The sequence below is a fragment of the Metopolophium dirhodum genome, chromosome 6 (assembly GCF_019925205.1).
Source record: "Metopolophium dirhodum isolate CAU chromosome 6, ASM1992520v1, whole genome shotgun sequence".
NCBI classification, from domain to species: domain Eukaryota; kingdom Metazoa; phylum Arthropoda; class Insecta; order Hemiptera; family Aphididae; genus Metopolophium; species Metopolophium dirhodum.
In genome coordinates this window covers 21,075,255-21,098,196 of record NC_083565.1, presented here as the reverse complement: position 1 = coordinate 21,098,196, position 22,942 = coordinate 21,075,255, and the positions used below count along the sequence as shown (strand labels likewise).

General features: G+C 32.2%; 1 pseudogene; it reads left to right on the top strand.

Annotated features, from left to right (window-relative positions):
- The first annotated feature begins 19,925 nt into the window (after positions 1–19,925).
- On the top strand, positions 19,926–20,482 carry LOC132947545 (uncharacterized; annotated as a pseudogene).
- The last annotated feature ends 2,460 nt before the right edge of the window (positions 20,483–22,942 follow it).

The following is a 22,942-nucleotide window of genomic DNA, read 5'->3' as shown; positions in this document are numbered from 1 at the left end:
TATTTTAGCGAGTAAAACATTTTAATATTATCTGTGTGAAATAAATGATAGACTGATGAATTTTAAATCTTATAATATTATATTATTATATAGTATAGCACTATAAAAGAACCAAACATTTAATAATAATACAAAAAAAAGCATAGAGAATAATGATAGCGAAAGCTTAATAAAAGAAAAATAATTTAATAAGTATGTACCTCTATATCATAGGTATACTTTTACCGTTCTTGTATAAAATAGTTTTATTGAATTTGTTTAAGTTGAGAAACATAAATTATCGTTATCTATTATTATTATTATATAGTTGAATGATGTTATGCATGTCGTGTTTGTTGATAAATATTAAATCACACATAACACGCGATGCACTTAACTTAATGAACATATTATTTTTACAAGCCCTTAATACATTTCATAAAAAATACCAAACACATTTTTATTTATTGGAAATTATTTTAAAATCTGCTTTCAATAAAAAAATTATTTCAAGTGTTGTCGGATTTATGATTGACGAAGTAAATACAAATATCGTTATGTTTGAAAAAAGTACTTTATAAAGTATTATTTGCGTTTAGTTTGAAATTGTATTATGAAAAGTTTGGATCATTCTTACTCGTGATCGTAGAAAAAAAATGAAAACTCAAATAAATAATAGATAATAATAAAAAAAAACAACAACTAAAATCCTGTAAAGGTTTCTATCGGTCCGTCATGACTGAGCGCTCATACCTTTTAATACTTTACAAGTATAAAGCAATTGTACGACAACAGGAAGAAGCAATTTCACAATTTTCCTTCTCGACAAATGGTATTTGAAAAACATAATAAATAACCTAATAACCTGTGTTATTAATTGGCACGTTGGTTAAAATTGTTTTAAAAAACGTTTACTATTATATTGTAAATTAGTAGATTTATATTAAAATCATACTTATTGGGTATTATTTAGATATCAACAATTATTATAAGTATAATGTTTTATTAATTATTTTAATACCAACGTACCGTAGTGTATGGTAAAAAAAATATTTGGAAATACAAATTGAGAAATGAAATACGCAATTAATAGTTATCAGAGCAAAAAAACATTCATCGACAATAATTTTATCGTGTAATGATAGAGAATATAATTATATTTGCTGAAAAATCTAAATAAGAACTTTTAGTCTCGAGAAATTATGTATCGACTTCGTGTGCTCGGGAAGAAAAATTGTGAATTAAAAATATTGTTCGACCGGTGTGCAATCGTACTGTAGTTATTTTTTCAGATAAAAGTGCATATTATCGTGTTAGCCGTTGGGCATCCCTCAATTACCCAATTCATTTGGTTTTTTTCGGACAACGTCGTGATCATAACAGTATTCGTAAAAATAAAATCCAAAAAATTGTTCGCGTCATAATATTATGATAATATAATGATATACGACCATAGCGTTGCTATAATACATCTATAACATTTGTATTTTAAAATTGTCCAGTAATATCGTCGCATATTATCAAACGGATTTCATCTTCGCACACCTCTGAAATCGGGCAAAATCGTTGTTGAAAAAATTCGATCGTATATATAGGCACGACAGGGGTTCTGACTATAGCCCGTAAGTGTAAATATATATATATATATATATATATATTCCGTATTTAGGTACACATAAACGACGAGCGGGTATACACGGTTTCGTAACTTACATGCAGTTTCTTCTTACAAAACGAGCCAATTACGTGAGCTGAAAAGCAGGATAACCTTTGTTAATACAGCCTGTCGAGACGGGACTACTGTAATCCTGCTTTGAAATACGAACAGGCGTTTTGGATTTAATAGTGATCGGCAACGGCGATGGTGTAACGCCGGACAACACGGTTACCGGTTAGGTATTTATCGGTAATCACTACATCGCCGGTGTGTCAATAGTTAAAGACTATACATATATATTATACAGTTTCAATTTTCATACAAACTATACTGCCGTAGTAGTCCGTACCCATGCAATCGCGATATAAAAAAAAAATGTAGGTACGACTTATGACCTATCCAAAAATTGGTCAGTGTATTAAATATCTATATATAAGTTGAAGTGAGTTGGTATATGGTAGTTCTAAAATAAAAGTTATGATTAAATTCAAAAGCATTAAACAGTATTGGATGTAAAACAATTACAATTAAAAATTACACTATATATTTATCTAAGAGAAAATGAGTTTTTATTTCTAAAAAATGTACCGTTTTCTATAGATAAGTATAGTAATATTATGTTCGTGTGCGATGAAAATAATCAAAAAATAAATTACCTAATTATATTATTAGATAGATAACTCACTCCCTCCCTTTGTATTTGAATAATGCATTTTTCGGCATTTTAACTGTAAATAAGTTTACTTAAAGTTTAAAGACCATAATTTCAAATGAGAACCACCCTTTTTTACCAACGATTTTTGTCAGATGATATTTATACAATTTATTGTTGACACGTCTAAAACAAAATATAGATAATAATTTCTGAGTTATAAAAATGTATAATATGTATAGAAGACTATTGTCTTTAAAATAAGTAAAATATGAATTAGATGTAATATTTAGTCTAGTGCTTATTACTTATAATATTATACTCGAACAATTTTTACAAATTATAAAATTGTAAACATTTACATCGTAATAGTAGTATAACATTAAAATCATCATAGGCCCCATATTATATTTCAAACTTATATTAATATCATAAGACTATAATAACTCAGAAACCTAGTCGTTTGAATTCCGATATACCTATATATATCAGAAGTGCGACTGTCATTTGAAAACAACGACAATTATATTGTTACAGACACTCTTTGATTTGCGTGAAAGCGCATAACAGTCAATGGGTTTGAAAGTATGGTACTTAATTAATATATTTAAAAATTCCAAAAAACAGTATTTTAATATATTATTTAGTATATGAAAAAGTGGAGGTGAGCATGATTGGTGTACCTACCACCGAGTACATGAATTAGCTAAAAATAGTAAAATATAAAAAAGTTAAATATTAAGTATTAAAAATAGTTAAATATTAAGAATAGATATAAAAACACAAACATACAAATAATATACAATTTATTGAGACCTTACGTGAATTTCGGTAATTTTTTATTAGATAAACTATACTTTTAGAGCCTAACAATATGATAAGATTTATTGAATACGATCTCCGGTGATTGCGGTATAGTCTATGAAAAAAAATAATTTACCTGCTTCAAAAATACAAACAGTTATTACGAACGCCTACTACTGCGTTGTTCAAGGCAAAAGACTGATCATCATAGTTGTGCGAAATACTTCGCGACTTTCTGTTTCGCATTGATTCGAAAAGGTTAGATAAACGGTGCTGACGACTAACGAGGACCTGAAAAGTGTGTTCAACAGATTGCTCTAAAAGTTGTCAGAAGAACAATGGGTTTCGTAAGAATTGTTTGTGACATTTTGAAACGTATTCAACCATATTTGACAAATAGACGTGAAACGTTAAGCGTAAGGTTTTTCGAAATACCGAACGTGAATTTATATAGATAAAAATGAATCCATCTGTGCTTGATTACGTCTTATAAGTTTGTCGAATAAACTACTATGCAATCGGTGTTTTTTTAATTCATTTTTTTCTCGGTTAAGAAAATAAAAACCCTTTCTATGATCACATGGTTGTGAGGTATTCGTATAATATGCCAATAATACGCGTTACTCATTATGTGTTATTATTTACAGCATGATTTTATAATAGTGAAAGTCGGAATATTTAAATTAGTGGATTAACAAAGAAAACATTCGGGGTGTGTCGAAGACTTTGCGAGAAAAATGTTCAATTTATATTTATTTACTCTTGTCAAATTATATAGCTAGTAAATACGAATTACATTAAAATAGGTTTGATTTATAGGTTTTTTTTATTATTCGAATGTCTATATATATTATTATCTTATGCCTTTACAGTTTATACTTTCATTGTACAGGTACATAAAATTAAATGAGTTGTAACTTGCTGTGCAGTTTAAATGTATAATACCTATAACATAATATACAGTGGTACCTATATTTTATACAGGGACACCTGCCATTTAGATGTAAATATTTTTCAATTTCAAAAACTAACAACGGCAATAAAAATAAAAACCAATTATAAATAGTGTTTGTTTTAAATCGTTAAATAATCATAAAGGATGGTTAATTATCTGTAACAAAGCTTATTATTATTAGTTAAAAATATCATATTGCTTAAAACTACCTAATCACAATCGTATGATATATTACAATTTCAATCGTACACAGACAATGTTAAGACATTGGTAAGTGCCTAATATTAAATTTTTAATAATATAATTTTGTAAACGACAAAAAAACAGCTTTTTTTGATACTATTTGTTTTAGTATAGGTACGTGTTTGTTTTTAAATTTGTAAGAGAGCAATAAATATATTGATTTTACAATAATGTGCGTTTTGTTATTTTTAAACTTATTATTTTTTTGTGCCTGTCCAATCTTCCGGAACAGACAACATGCTACAATTTCTAGCTTTGAGTGTGGTTCCTAGTAGCAAATCGGATCTGGTTCGTATGAAGTCAAAATTAAAATTTCCCAGTACTTTTTAAAAGAAACAGGGAAAAATGGTATTTAAAATTGTGATTTTTTACGTTGAAACGGCAGAATAAATACATTTTGTTTTTTTCTGTAAATCAAAAATTAATAATAGTAGACTTGATTTTTTTCACAAAATATTTATATTAGTGTTGTGTAGAGATGATATACATATTTAAAAATATTTTGCCTCTTCTTGTGCTATTTATAAATATTTTAATTTTTAGTATTTTTTCGATTTAGTTCTTATACAGTATTATACCTATAAACAATTTTTTTTAAGTAAAAAAACTTGAACATTTAATAAATGATCCAACATACGTTTTTGAGAATTTACAATGAGAATTTACAAGCATAAAAAAATATATAGTTACAATTTATTTTAGTAAGAGTTTGAAGTCCAAATATTTACAAAAATCGTAGCTATAATAATCACGGAAATATGTAAATCGTATAAAAGTTAATAACTCATATCATTTTTAATTTTAATACTTATAGGTCTTAAAATTGTAGTACAACATTTCCCATTACAGTTTATGTTTATTTTACTAGAATTAAAAAAAAAGTTTAGTGTAAAACCGCAAACACGTATGTACTATTAGTGGGTTCTGCAATTTGATTTTGGCAAAAAATAGTTCATTCAGCCGCTTATACTATTTTAAACGCAAAATAATTTTATTTTAAAATATCCTTATTACAAGTATCTATAATATGTGGTGACTGGCAGTTTCCGCTCAGAAACGTTTTTTCGTATTCCTAAAATGATTTATCAATAACCATTCAATTAGAATTTGACACATTCATTACAGTGACCTAGGTACTCACAAAGACCCACTACTCAACATACTCTCCAAATAGCTATACTATACAGCGGAGCGACTTCCTCGGGTTTTTTATTTTATTGTATTTTATTATTTAATTGACCCTACTTATTTTTAATTTAAATTTATTTCTTGTCATATGTGTCATTAGGATTTCATTATTATTAGAATATAATAAGAATATTGGTTATAAGACTATCATGTACAACATAATTATTGATAAGAGCAAAACTTCTAAACAATGTATCATCGCTTTGGCGTTCGATTACCGTTACCGAATATAACCAATAAAATTTAAATTTAATTGATATAAATTAATCGACTACCGACCATAAAAACAAGCACACAAAATGCATATACTATTCTAAAAGCCCCAAAATCGTCGTGCTTAAAAAATTTACCTAACAATTTGTTAACTTATTTGTTCGCGCCGTAAATGCGTATTTTATGAAATATTAGCAGTGTTGTGCGCGCGTAACATAATTAATATTATTTAAATAATATTATTGGCGTCGCGTACGATCCAATAAGATTCCTTCATGATAATACCGTGTTCGACGTGCTCACACATTTCGAACGGTTACCGATATAAATCACAATAAACGATTATAATAATATTATAACCGTATGGCATTAGTCGAATTAAACGGTTCGTCGCAATATTAGTGTATGGACAACAAAACAAAAGCGTACGAAAAAAACTTTGGCGCGGGGTCCTTTAAAAATAGATTAATATATTACAAACACAACGCAGCAATCGCGTTTAATGATTCTGACGATCGGATAAAGACTTCATCGGAGGCCAATTGCGCACACTTCATCCCCATTAAAAAAAAAAAAATAATAATAATAAAACTATATTCCCCCATGTGTATACGAACAACGCCACGGGGGGCGGACTGTTAAAAAGTAGCCGACGGCCCATCTGTCGCCCGTTTAATGTATAACGTTGCCGCGCACACACACACACACACACACACACACACACTCACACACACGCGCACTTGACCACTGTGTGGCTTTGGCGGTAAAAATTCAGACGAAAAACCCATTAGACGATCGTTTGTTAACGAGCCCTTAACCTGCAGGAGTGTGTACATCCAGGTACCTTTAATGCGGTCGTCGTTGATACTTTTGTGTATTTATATTTATTTTTTTAATTAAAATCGTGTCGTAGAGCAGTTAATCCCGTTCGTCAATACGCCGCGGCGGCGGTGCACGGGTATTTTAACGAAATTAAATAACATTACATCATGTGTAGGTTGGGTGGGTCAGGTACCTCTACGGCTGGAAATGCTTACAAATTGGCGACCGTTTTACATGCAGCCGAAAAGCGCGTCTCCGGCCGGCATAATACAGTGTGATGGGGTGTTGGCTTTGGAAAACAAAAAATAAAAAACCTTCGCGAGGGCGAGCCGCGAAAACAAAGACGCACAGAGACAGGGAAGGTCACAGCACTGGTCGGACAGAGAAGGGACACATTGTTCCGATATAATATGTTATAATGCCGCAGCATATTATAGTGGCGGTGTAAGCTAATAAATGGCATTCGGTCGCGTGCGACTCGGTCCGACGTAATCAGAATATTATGTAGGTACCGGTTCTTATACCTAGGTACACGCGGCAGCCTTAATTACGTCTGCGCTAATTGATCGCGGTTGTCCGTCATTTAGCGGGGGAATAAAAAAAAGCGAAAAACGTAATTTCGTTTTGACCCTAATTGATAACTGTCACGATGTGTTTATTATTTTACGAGCAATTTGTTTTTTAATATTGTTTATATGATCTGTACGATAAACGACGAGAGAGTTAGCCGCTCAAATACTCACGAGGGAAAAAATTAGTTTCAGTCGTAATCATTATAAAATGTAGGTACACTTTATGATATTGTACTCGTAGTATTGTGTGTGTGTGTGTGTTTTTTTTATTTACACACCAATTCGGAAACTTAATTATTATTAATTTAATAGTTTATATTATATTTGCCATCACTTTATAGACTTGTCGATACCATAAATATTTCCAGAATGAATAGGTAATATTCGAAATGTATTGATTTTATATTTTATGACCAATAATATTATGAAGTATAAATCTTACTAAAAATTATACTATTTTTAAATTAGATTTTATTTTTGATAAAGCATTTAAGTCGATAGAATTAAAAACCAAAAAATAAAATGAATAGTTTAAGAATATAAATGGCATAATAATTACAGATTTATTTTTTCGAAACTATTTATAAATGTATAATATACTTTTATATAATAAAATGTATAACTAAAATACATTTTACATAACGTATAACATTTATAAATAATTGTTGTGGTTCAATAAGAAATATTAACTATATTTCAATAATTATTATGAAATATGTAGGTTCTTAATTTTCAATTTTCAGGGAAATTAGAATTTTTAGTTAAAAATTCCACAAATTGCGAATTAATAATAATAATTATACTATGGAATTTTTTTCCAATTAATCAATAGAAATCCACGAATAAATAATTCCAAGTTGCAAAACCAAACTTTGTAGGTAAGTGAGGTACCTATTTCGGGTAAAAAAATGAAAGGATTTTTTTTTGTAAGCAGTTTTGATGATATTGTCGTATTTATTGGATATTTCCACGGAAAAAAAAATATACCAATCAGACTATTTTACTAGTCAAAGAAATAACGTACCTATAGCAGTGTAAAGTTTGTGACCATGAAATAAAAATCGATTATCAATTAGGAGACGGCGAATAAGCGTATAGGTACCGACTCACAATAATTTGTATTAGAATATTATCTACCGCCTTGATGCAGCTGTTCAAAAGATGTTTATCTACGGTTTTTCATTAAAAAGTATAACGTTTGAACTCAATGTAAATAAAACAGGTTTCATTATTTACATATTATCCATTCAATAAATTCGTATAGGAATAACTTAAAAATAATCTATTTACACTACACGTCTACACTGTGAAACATTAAAAGTAGACAGTAAAATATTAACCGTAGGTAATCGGCGATACTATTTGTACTCATTAGTTTCATATAATATCATACCGACATATTTAATTGTTTGATTAATCGAAACGTTTAATAGAAAATTACAAATTAGTGGTATAATATTTATGTTTGGGGTGTACCGTACCTATACTATAAGAATGCCCAATATATGCGTGGGCGTTGGTTTACTTGAAAAACAGTGAAATTTGTAACTAGTCCGCATAATTATTTTCCTAAGCGGTCTGGTGATTAATATCCACTAAAATGGAGTAGGACGCACACATGAAAGACTAAATACACCTTGTGTTTAGGTAGTCAAAGTGTTCTTATTCTCCGATTGAATAAATCAAGAAAGTGTTTCCCGAAGAAGTTCCCTCACGAAATAAAGACTATCCGAATAATTGAAAACAAAACTAACGGACGCGACCTGCAGAGGTTGGAACTATCTGCAGAGCATTTTAGACTTACCGACATGGATGCCACTGGACTAATTGCGTGGGGCGGTCGGTAATTGGGACACAGATGTATATTACACAAATATTATATACGAATAAAGAACGTTTATAAGCTATTTTTTTTCCTAATACATAAAATCAAAATTATTAATAAATGTAATATAAAACAAGGTCTATAAAATTAGTCAAATAATTATTATTTTTTTTTCAAATGCATAAAAATACATTTATTATTTTAAATAACACGATACAGATTTTGCAAATTCAAGTCGGTTTTTTACCTTCTTTGTATTTTTTTATTTCAATTATAGAATATATTATTTTCTTTTATTTAATTAAGATCGTTTCCTGGCTTTTAATGTTCTTGTGCTTCAAATTTAACTTTTGATTCAATTCCTAATAAAAATAAAAAAAATTATGAATATTAGTATGTGACATAGAAATGATTTTTGAAATGCACATGAAAAGACTCAACGGCATTTGTAGCGTTATTTTATATTCTTTGTAAATTACGATTTTGACTATTTTTATCCGTTTAATTTGATAGCACAACATCAATCATTTAAAAAGAGATCTCAACCGATTTATGAGAATAAATACAATTTCCCACAAAAATAATAATCTATAGGTATCTGATTCATGTGGAAATAAACTCAATGAACATTGAATACGGGTATATTGCATTCAAAAATATTTTACTTAACAAAATTCAGTGTATTCGTGGTCTTTATCTCATAATTTAACGGTTATACTTATAACTGCGTTATATGAGGATATCGTCTAAAAATATTCAACCTGATATTTATCATATTAAAGTATGACCATAAAATAAGACTTAAAAATACTCAGTTTAAAACAAAAAAATATATCATGTCTTAAATTTGTTCAAAAATTGGCAAACAAAAATATGCAAGTTTTAAAAAATATAAAACAAAAATCGTGGTAAAAAAGTCTGAATTGAATAAGTGCTAGGAAAAAAATGCGGATAATAAGCCCGGTGTATATTTAACAATATTTAAAATAAAGTTCAATGATTATAATTACTTTGTATCATTACCAAAATCAAAATTATTATTCATACAAATAAATATACATAATAATATATTATAATGATTTCTCGGTATTAACTATCATCGGCTATTGTTATATAAAATATATTTTTAAAAAAAAATTAATAATTATAATTTTTATCTAGGTCTTGTTCTAATATTATGATTTCTCAGTTTAATTAACTATCGTCATATAAAAATATATATTTAAAAAAAAAAAAGGTGGGTAAGTGGATGTCGCTCTGCAGTACAGTAGGTTACAAGTGGGTCACTGTAATGGATGGTGTTAAATTTAAATTCAATGATATAGTATCATTGTATAAGAAAAACGATATTACCAAGTATATTTGATGATATTATTGTGAATAAAGTAATTTATATATAACCTATTTACGTGAAGCCTTGTTTTCAATTTTCAATCCTTAACTATAAAAGTTGAACATTTTATACATTTTTAATTACAAAATAATTATTAAACTATAAATTTGATAAATTTTGTCAAAATTTGAACTTTAAATGCTTATAAAAGAAAATTGTGCCTATGTATTTTTTATAATTTTTAACTGCTATTAAAACGATATATCAGGAGCCTTATATTAAATTTTCACGCTTTTTTACCCAACAAATAAAATTTTATTGATATTCATAGAAAAAAAACTAAAAAAATTGAAAACTGACAATGACCGTAAACAGCTCAAAAAGAGTCAAAATATTTTCAAAATGTTATCGTGTATAGAAAATGCTAATATAAACATTCAGTCAAAATTTCATGTCCCTACGGTCATTTGTTTTAGAGTTACACCAAAAACCAAAATAATGAGAATGAAAATAACGGACGCATCTCGGACGCGTCGTTAAGAACCCGCGGACACAACTAGTATGTGACGTTAAAAAATCCATCACTATAGGTACTGCGGATGCACCTAGGACAAAATATAATTTATAGATGCATATTTTCGTATTCTCCTGTTTATTTATCTAGTTTGAATTGTCACTAAAGTGTCTGAACCGACACTATAATAGTACCCTAAGGAAAAATTCGGCATTCGTTTTGACAAAATATACGGTTCAAGCTCGTGAAATAGCCCTGTACCATCGTTTGTATACATAATTGTATGAACACACCCATTGCACTGAAATTTCTTCACGGGTGTAGTTTTTGAAAATATAGATCAATAATATAATATCATTTATTGATTTTTTTTTATATAAAACAATTATTTAAATACGAAAATTCAACCTACAATAGGTGTATATGATATACAAATATAAACTTCTTTTTACAATTGTTTTTATTATGATCTATTTGAACACCGAACACATTTTACGTTGTACGTCTATCATGACTATTACAATATTAACGATTGATAACAGTGTTGTAAAATATGATGTAGTTCTGATCGTAAAATATTATATTGAAACACTGACTGCAGTAAACATATTCACACCCATTACGTGACAATAACGAAAAAAAAATAGTTCAATCTTTAGTACTGATATAGAATATTATAGTGCCCACGGTTTAATACGTTAAATTGCAATCAGATTATATTATATATTATGGATTTACCGGATATCATATAATATTATTATGTCGCTTTTTTATGATTTCATGCGAGGATCCGTCCATTGGAAAACTCTCAACACGCCTGCACGCGTATCGCAAACCTATATTATATAGGTAGGCGGTATAATATTATAGTAAGTTTTGCAGTGAACGCGTGGGAAGTGAAATAAAAGCCAAACCTTCAGCAGCAGCCCGCAAACCTCCGCCGCCGCCGCCGCCGCCGCCGTTCGATCGCGGCGTGTTCGGATAAATAAAATATCGGGAGGCGACGAGAGCCTTGGGAGCCATTTATATCAAGTTCGGCCCACAAATAATCAAATCAACCGTTTGACATTATATATGGAAGATTTACCGGTGCTCTGATAATATAGATACACCGTGTCTCAATGGTAATGCAGTCCAAAACGCGATCCGTCTCAATTTGGCCGATATACCTTCGTCGAATATTTACGTTCGCGAGCGAATAATACATCGGTACAGCGGGCGCCGTACGATATATACACATACCGAACCTACACGGTATAATATAGGGGTGGACGAATACGCAGGGAGACGAGACCCCTCGACGAGGATGGCGGGCGGAGAGGGACTGAAGAAAAGGACTTCCGCGTTTACCTGCCGATTAATTTATTGGTCACCAGAGGATTATCCTAACGGGCAACTATTGTTCGGCGAACCGCGCATTGATCCGACCAAATCGCGTACAACACAGTCATCCATTAGGTATTTGCAGTTATATAATGTACCGGTGTTTATTTAGGTACATTTTAAAAGCCATCGAATTCCGACCAAAGTACGTATGTTTCGAATGATAATAATAATGACAATAGTAGTATAATAATAATGCGTGGGTATCTGGTTGGAGGTTATAATACATGATCGAACACGTGATCTCAAACTTTTATTTTCCCGAACAAAAGCTAGTAGGAGGTACTCGCGGGCGTCCTTTGTACAAATTCCATAGGTAATAAGGTCGGATAATTTACATTCATTATCGTCGCGATTTATCATTGTCAATTTACAAATCATTTAAACTTCGCTGCTGTAGAATATAATAATGTAACATTGTACAGTGTTCAGCAGAATATCACGATTTCGTATGAACAACGGTACGATTGTCGTTTAAACATTTTACAATAGCTAAATGATAATTATATTAACGGGTTTCACTATAATTCTGTTTGAAAATAGCGCACGGAAATCCGAGACGTTTTTTTTTCATTGTTGAGATATTACCGCCAAACTCGTAAAGTTAGATGTTTAGGATACGAGCTAGTATATGTATATTATAATCCATCCGGAGTACGACCCTGAAATAAAAATTAAACATTAAGTCGTTAAAATTGTAACATATAAGCTCCGAGTTGATGAGCTCGTTAAAGATGAAAACCGAAAAGTTTGTGAACAATTTAAATGAGTTAAGTGCGGATCTGGATTAAACACGGGAGACAATTAATACTTATTTGTCCAACAAAAACACACTAAATGCAAATGTAATGCATTAATTTTGATTCTTGCGTTGAAACATATTATATTATGAAATAATTAACATACTGCAAAACAAATGTAAAGTTTCGTATCATAATGTTCTGTCACGGTGTCACTACGGTTCAGGAGAACCACATTTCAGGCTTTGAGGAAACGTCAACATGATATAATTATTGTTTTAAACAAAATTTATGTTTCTCGAAATAATAATAATAATAATAATAATGTAATAATGTGTACAACGCATACAAAAATATAATAATATAATATAATATTATTATTGTTGTGTACAATACATCACCGCCAATAGAGTCGGAGTGGTAAAAAAAAATTGATACAACACTTGAAATGAGCTAAAAAATAAATAACATTTAACCTTTTTCATTTTCTGAACAATGCGTACACAATTAAAAAAAAACATTGTTTGTTTAATATAATAATAATTGTATGCTTACTATTATACCTCTCATAATATAATCGTTTTACGATGCGATAATTGATGTGATTTCAAACGAATAAAACTATTGTACGCCAAGTAGAGAAAATCACAGTATGACATGTTCCGCACAACATGCATTTAAATTCGCGATGTGCTCTGCCTTTTTCTTAAATAATATTACATAATATTATTTTAATAAACAATAATATTGTGTAACACGGCGTATCGTATAGGCAATATTGGTACATGGTAAGTCGAAGTAGGTTCCTTACGTCCAACGTGATGAAGTTGATCGCTTGGATAATATTTTAATGTTTAACAGTCACTTGCATAATATGAAGCATTTTTGTGTCTAGTTGAAAGCTGTTCAAATATCCATTATTTGAATTATTTATTCGTTAATAATCATCGAGACTTGACATTTTAAAAATAGAAGTAACAATACAATTGTGAAAAATTATTTTTATTGAAGTATAATAAGAACTTGCAGTAGACTACATTGTCCTTGAAATAATATATTGTGGTGAGAGAGGTGGAAAAGTCCACTTTGAGGGTAGTTTCTTATATTCATAAATATTATTCGTGGGGTCTTAAAAATTGTTCGTAGGTACCCATAGAAATAACTATATTTTTGTATACAAAATACAATTTTAAAAACAGTGACGTAAAGTAAGTCGGTATTGGTGCAAAAGTATATGCTTATAATATATAGTTATATAGGTATAATGATATAAATATATAATTTTAAAATAATTAATTATGAATTAAATAATAAAATTGCCATATTTCGTCAAAAGTTAATTCAACTTCCTGCGTATTACTAATAGGTAGTAAAATTACTATAATAGCAGTATGAAAATACCTTTAAAATGTATTTGTTTATGACTTTCTTCAAAACTAAAGTATATAATGAAGGTCTTAATAAATTCCCTAAAAAAGGTTAAATTACTTTTATTCTGTTATTATTTAGGTATTAATTATAATAATTGTCAAAATAATTACCAACACAAATACATAATATTTCAATAGGTATTATTTTAGTCTGCACTAAATTTAATATTATTTTTCTTTTTTATTAAGAATACTTAATCTTATATTCTATGCCCCGAGCACTTTTATTTGCCCTGTGCAAAAAAGACGGCTCTGGCTATAGTGCATTGCGCAGGCTGTACACTCTTACAGTATTAATTATCACTATCGTGTAACGGTCTACAAATTGTAATAAAAAAACGTATACAATCAGTGTATTCATGTTTTAAATTATAATCAGACGAATAATCAGACTTCACTCGGGTAAAAATTAATAAATATACAGTACATTAGTTTAACAAACACTGTACCTCAGTTCATGCTGCGGGCGAATGGACGTGGGTGTACTTAACTTTGTGAACTAATTCGACCGAAATGGCAACACACCCATTGCAAATTGGGTATATACCACTTGGTATATTTTCAAACGAAGTTAAACTTACCATCTACATTTTCCTGATATCTCTTGAACAATAGTATTTCTTAATTTTCGTCAAAATCTGTCTCTGAAACATTCGACGGATCACCGAAATGGTGATTTGAAATTGTAAGGGATTAATATATTTTATCTAATTTTTGAAAATGTCCCAAGTAATATACACTAGATCCAATTTTTCATTTATTTTTATATTTTTGTAAAACTATTTTTAAAAGACAATTTTAATTAGTACAAACATTTTAATAACTTAACAACACGTTCAAATTTAAAATTCCATAGGTACATCAACATTTTCAAAAAATTATCCACTAAATAGTACGGTCAGTCAAACAATGAATGCAATCGAGGGTAAATTTATGAATTGTTCACGGGAAGATGGTCATTTAGAAATGAGAGTTTTTTTTGTTTATCAATTATTAATATTTATATGTCTCATAAAGCATTTATAAAATTTTAAATATTGTTTGAATTATTTCAAAACTGTAAATCATTGCGTTTTTTTAGAGAAATGCGTAAAATTATAAAAAAAAAATGGTATATTAAATATAAACAATACAAATATTTTAAAATGTCTTGAGAAAAAGTTTTTCGAGAAAAAAGTTATTTTACTAATCAACTACATTAACATAGTAACATGTATAAAAAATAAAATAAAAATAAATCAAATCATTGATGATGATATAGTGACTATACATAAAGTATACTGTGTATTAAATTAACATCTGCTTTTTGGATTTGTTTTTAGGTGTCTAAAGTAGTGAGTTGTGAAACTGACTCATTATTGGTGAGCAACTGTCATGAATCGTTTATAGATCATTTTCGATTTAAATTGTTATTTAAAACAACTGCATAGCCACGTCTCATCAGTTCTAAGTAGACAATTTCAAGCTAAACTATCGACTGAATTGGCTTTACAATAATACCTCATATTTTTAATCAACATGGACCATGTAATACTATGTGGTTTAACAAGGTGGTTAGGAGACTTACACAACATCTTAATTCTACATCGGTAACTTAAACTTATACTACGATAATAAACTGTACACTATATAAGCAGAGTGATTATTTAAACCAATCAAAACCAATTATAAACAATCATCGAATATCAAATAAATAATAATTTATATCGGGAATTTCGAAATTTTCGAAGGAATCACAGAACAATTATTATGAAAAATTAAAATATTTTGTACTACATTTTAACGTTATCGTGGCTTAGGATATTATCACTTTATTTATATACTAAGCTCAGTTTGTTATTCGTATCGAATAAAAATGTTCGCCAAATATTCATAACAGCTATTAGCATTTACTACTTACTGGACAAGACATCATTTTCAAAATAATTCGCGGGCACTTTTTGTGCGTTTTATAGATATTTGAAAGTTATTTTTTGTCGATTTGAGTTTGATCAAATTTTCGTAAAAACTTTAGTATTTATGATAATATGGTTCCTTATAGTACCGTGAAGTCATATAATAGTACACCAATACACCGTATAGCCATAAACGTACCTAAACGCGTATCCGACAAAACCACTGCATTTTGATGTCAAATAAAAAACAACACCCGAGGTCGTTTACCGCCACAGTTCTACCACTGCTCGACGGCATATTATTATCACGATAATAAATTATCGGGCCGAGAGAACAAAGAATGCGCGAAAACAGACTGAAAAAAAAAACTATATCGCATATTTTATGGCCGCGTATATCAACATGTTTTTATCGAACAGCGACCGCCGTCACATCAGTCACTATTAATTCGGTGAGGTTTGTGCATTAAACGCGCGATATTCGTCACGGCTACAGAGCGGGTGGAGGGGAGACGATTCGCGCGAGCCGGAAGCAATGGGGCGAGAGAGAGAGAGGTGGTGATAGAGTTAGAGGGTGAGAGGTGAGAGGGTGAGAGGGAGGGAGGGAGGGCGAGTGAGAGAAGAGAGCGTGAGAGGAGAAGAGTGAGAAGGTGGGAGACGGAGCCATGAGAGAGGTGGCCGTGATGACAGTTTCCATTACTGTCGGTACCTATATAATATATTATAATACGTGCGAGTGTATATAATATATTTACCTGCGGGGTAAGTGCTCGCGCGCGCGATAATAACGACGATATATATATATATAATTTATCATATCATGTACATATATATATATATATATATATTATTAAAGTCCCCCTCTCGTTCTAAGTGATCATCGCGGGGAGCGGGTGATGGGTGTTTTAAATTTATTTAGCCGACGACGCGGAGACGTCAACCGCGGTCGCACGCGGTATTTAAATGATGAAATAATACGCGCGGTGGCGGTGCCAGCCCCCGTGACTGTGAACCGCTCGGTAAAGTAAAAAGCCGTGTTTTCGCAACCGCGGTTACCCCCACTCCGTAAAACCGCCGCTCGCGACCTCTACGCCCCCGCGGCCCCGCAAACAAGTCACTCCGTCATCGCGCCGTTCGGTACTCCGGTCGCCCCTGCAGCCGCCACTCGCGCGCCGAACAAGTGGCGACGCCTCCGCAAAAGTTTGTTGACGCACACGCGACGACGATAATGACGATATCCACCCGCCACCCGCGCACCACCCATACCAAACCAGAGTCGGTGCTCGCGGAATAGCCACCCACCTCACGGTGTCTGACGCAAAGGAAACGAAAGAAGTTATAAACTTATTCGAAGATGCGCCGACGACAATGAAATGGGCTGCAGGTGCGATAATAGACAAACGTATACATATAATATGCTGAAAATTTGAAACGACGACTCGGATGAATTTAATATTCGTTAGCAGGGCTAGGAATATCTAATAGGTGCGCTCGTCCTGCAGTCTTAACGAAAAACTCAAATCTACTCTAAAAAATCTACTTCATTCATCTTATGAAAATTATAATTTAAATGGTACGATTTGCCCGTGAACTGAGCTCTACAATAAACCGTGATAATATCTGTAAATTATGCATATCATGTCATATTATTATATTGCACGGTATTTTATGTTTATTCAATTTTACATGCGGATGTCAGGTGGTTATAATAATATAGTTAATCCAAATATTATATATAACCGAAAACAATCAAAAGTGGAATTTTTTTTTACTGATTGGTTCCGAGCCTACTTATTAAATCGGCATGTAGTTTTTTTAAATTAAAGAGAACAACATCACAGAGCATGTTTTAGGCATACATTTATTCCGATAAAGTCAATGGTTAATTAGTTATTAATTATTAGTTTTGTGTTTAGGTGGAGTATTTTTTAATATTATATTATAATATAATAACAATTGTTGAATAATGAAGCTTGAGCGAACGTATATGATTTAGGTATTTAAGTAAATAAGTAATATAACTATAATATTTATGTGCCGCCATCTCCCACCCGGGGAATGGCAGAAACCTACGGGTGTCCCATTAGAAATTCTGCCAAACACAACACACACGTGTAAAAACCCTAACGTTACAAAGGCCACTACCTACAATCATAAAAAAAAACCCCACAATTAGCTAATGGCCACAGTCGCCGGGCTTAAAGATCAATTAAATCAAAAAAAAAATATATAATATTTATGTAACGTACAACTGGACTGAATAACTTACTCTATTCGCAGTATGATTGTTTGTGAGCAAGTGCTTTTTACATACATTGAAAGGCTCTCTCATATGCATTAACGAGGTCACTCTATAACCGTATAACAATGAAAGTGATGTCGTAATCAGTAATGTTATAATTGGTAGGTTAATTTTCAAATACACTACAATGATACGCTTACAACGATCGAATACTAATATTAACTGTATATTTCAACAATAATTAATAATAATAATTGGTTGTATGAAAATAGAAATACGACCAAAACTAATTTTTAGACTTAGACACGGTCCAATACTGCGGGGTGAGAGGATCACTCTATTGTAACATATATACCTTTAGGTCTCCGTAAAATAGAAGTAGCCGTTCGTTAGTCTGGCTAAAACCAAAAAACGGCTTGACCGAGTTGGGTGATTTTTTTTCTGTTGTGTTCGTAATAATTGTCAGGACAAGAATTGTTTGAAATACAATTTTAGGAAAATTCCCAGGAAATTAAGAAATTTGGATGGTTAAAATACAACAAAGGTGCCATCTGTCCAGCAAAAAAATAAACTAAATAATAATATATTTTTGTTTATTGTAAGGCCGCTATTGGTTATGATTGAATATGATTTTAGACCTGTATATTATAATGATTAAATATATATATGTCAAACGATATAAATTAGTAAAATGTATTTCTAATTCTAACTTTTCGACCGTTTTCCCGTGTAGGTTACATGCTCGTCACAAACCCCGTGTTAGTAAAACATTCGTAATTACGTACGCACCTTGCGGGATCTGCAATCCACTTGAAAAAATACTGCTCGCATAATCACAAAGCTATAATAATAAAATATAATCGGACGTGTCCTGACCGACTAACCGACTGATCAACGTATGGTAATAGGTTGAGGGCGAAAACGAAAATACTTTTTTAATATTAGATGTATGGTGTTCAAAAGTTGAACATTTTCATCGATCATCTTGAATCTCAAAATAATTGGTCCAAAGACCACTTTAAAATGTGAATTTCGGAAGATGCTCTCTTAGTGGACACTTAAATGGTTGTGCAAAGGTACCGTGAAAATTGCAAACCACAAGCTATCATTATTTAGGTTCTATCACTGATGAAGACGTATTTAATTCGTTTCAATACAAGGACTTATAGGACCGGTTGAATAAATGTTTTATAGCTCACACTAGGTCAACGTTTTCGGAAAAAATCAAAACAATTAGGTTTTCGTAAAACAACCATCAATTTATTGAAAATACTTAAACAATTTACAATTTATTTTTATTTAATTAGGTATGTAGGTTTTTTTTTCAAGTGTATCTCTAGGTATACATAGTATTCTGAATTTGACAGTAATAATTACTCATTAAAATCAAATGTATTTTGTATTTTAAGACAATTTTTGAAAGTATTTCGCCAATTCCTGATTTACACTCTATTGTTATTGTTTATGTTATACAATGCATGGACGACTCGGTCAAACTATCGAGTAGAAACGCTGGTTTTCGATATCAGGGAATGTCCGGCTAATGAAAACATACTGCACTAAGGACGACGAGAGGACATTTTTCGGCGGGCTGTCGGACCAGGACGCTGGGTGGCTACCGAGCCACCCCCGCAGGGGTTCTCGCCGGGCCGCGACGACGGCGCGAGGTGTACTACAACAAGCGGCCGATCCAAGCCGGCAGTTCTGTGGACTGAGCGAGAGGAGGATGTTCTAGTGCTCGACGGCGATAAATATGGCGTGCAACAGCAGCCTGCACGGGATCAGGATTCGTCGAGCAGAGGACGAGTCTGGAAATCAGCCTTTGCCGGAGGACCACCACCACGGAAATGCCGCCCGCCTCTGCAAAACCGGCCCGAGTGTTCGTTCTGGGGTCCGGCAGGCGGTCAGCCGGGCGGTTCGGACTAGAAAGCTTCCGGCCGCAGATCGAGGTGCGGTCCGTGCGTGCCGGACCCGGTGATGGTGACATGAGGAGGAGGAGGAGGAACTTTTTAACGTGACGATGAAACTGAATTGAGGTAAGAAGTTGACGGAGACGGCAGTTCCAAGAAGTACGACATGGCTTATTCAAGAATTCCGGCGAGCATTTCATTTGGAAGCTCGCCGGTCAATCGTTGGTAGGTATGCTGAAATTGTAATTTTACAAGAATTATTAACAATTTTGACAATTTTTCGACATATTGTTATATGGTGTATATTATATAATAAGTCGTAACACTCTTAGTTCATAAATGAAACATGCTTGAAACTTACGTTATAATATATTGTGTTGTCTGTTTGGTAATTGGTAGTATAGATAATATTTGATTTGGAGTTTGGACATGGGTTAGGCTGATCTACAAATGCTTTTGTCGGATTTTTCTGTGATTTATAAATGTTATGTGTTGTTTATTTTCGCACTTCTTTTGGAACTGCCACGTCTCTTCTTACCCCATTCAGTTTCACCGTTACTCCGTTTGTTCCTCCTCAACTTCGACTCTGTTGTCACCATCTCCCGGTCCCGGCACCTGCAACTCTGGCACGCGCACCTCGACATCTGCAGCAGGCTTTCTAGTCCCGTTCGCCCGGCCGCTTGCCCGCCCCGACCACATCAGAACGAACACCGTCCTCGCTCACGGGCGGGTCGGTTTCCCGGACGCGGGCAGCATTTCCATGGCATTATGCCTCCGGTGGTCCTCCGACGGCGGCTGATCTCCAAACTCGTCCTCGCTGATCCCGATCCTCTTCTGCGGCTGCTGCAAGTGCCACCGCTGCACGCCATATTTTTTTTTATCCATCTCCGCCGTCGAGCTCGCATCCTCCTCCTCCTCCTCCTCCTCCTCCTGTTCCGCCACCGGCCGTTTGGCCGCATATTACGTTGTAGCACACCAACCCTTCGCCGCCGCCGTGGCCCAACGAGAACGTGGCCCGGTCACCGCAGAGGAGGCCGACCGCGTTCCCTCGGGATCGGCCTCGTGGCGTCCAGGTCCGACAGCCCGCTGCTAGTCCTCTCTTTGTCCTCGGTGCAGTATGTCTCGTTATTGTATGGGCGCCATTCCAGTCAGGCGCCACTCCAGTTCATGGACATTCCCCGATGATTATATCTAACTCAACCAGCGTTTCTCTCCAAGTTCGTCCGGTATTGCTTTGTGAATAATTCATTTTAAAAACTTAAATATAAATAAACAAATCTTGTTACTATGGTCCAAGATATTATTATTATTTAATATTATATTATTTCGTTTTTAGCATTTAAAACGGAAAAGTTGTTTATTCAATTATAGCCAGATGACTATTTAGTTGTGTATGTATACGATATTAATGATATACGTCTTGTCTTATAAGTTTTAACTAATATCTGCAGGTAATTAATATGATAATGAATAATGGATATAGATTATGAACATAAGCTCAATTAAGGAGGCTGGAGTAGTGGCCATACCCTCTCAAAAGTTACGCATAGCCTCCCTCCCTCCTAAATAAATTATTCTCTGAACTCACATGATATTAAAATAATATAATATGAATAAATAAAAAATTTAATTTACTTGAATTGTTTTGTCATTACCTATGGTAATAATACAGTAACAACATAAAAAATACAGAATTTGATCGATGTAATATAATATTAATATTATTTATAACTCATGAAGTACTTGTAAAATGTACGAGCGTGTATAAAAAGTGAGTGCTGTCATGGGACACCCTGTAGAAACGAAGTTTCTTTTCCAACAAATATTAGAGATTACAAAGACATTTTAGTGGTTCCATTCAAAATAAAAGTAAATATCAATAAGTAAATGTATTTAAGTAAATAGGAAAAATAAACGAAAATGAAAATTATTATTATTACTATTTAATTACTATTATATTAATCATATTAAATAATCGAAATTATAGGCCTGTGATAACTGAAACATGATGCGTATGTTTGTGATGTACATTTTCCCAAATATCTTGAAAATACTGCATCGATAGTGGTGTTATCTCTCGTTGTAGATTCTGCTGGATTGTTTATCATATGTAAATTGAATGTGCCCATAGGGAAAGTTTTAAAATTTTCCGATTTCTTATCATTAAAATTGATGTTAAAGTCACCAAATTGTTATAATTTATAAATTATAATAACATTATAAATGCAGAATATGTAGATCTTATTACGCTGTTTCAAATCCTCGCGTTATACCCGTTTTCTATTACCTATAGTATATACCAAACACGATGTACAAAAAAATTTAATCATGGCAAAGGTAAAGCACTATATAGAGATGTATGCAACAATTAGATTATTCTACGAAAAAATAAATTTCATGAAATAAAAATGTTTAGGCGTCTTGCAAGGAGATTATAATATTTATATAAGTTTATGTTTCGTAAGGACCGTGGTATAGATTTCAGTGTCTGGTTGTGCATGGAATTACGCGTGATATACGTGCCCATTACTTTTGAGGATTTCCACTATTTTGCCCGGCACTATGTGGATTCCCACTTTACCACC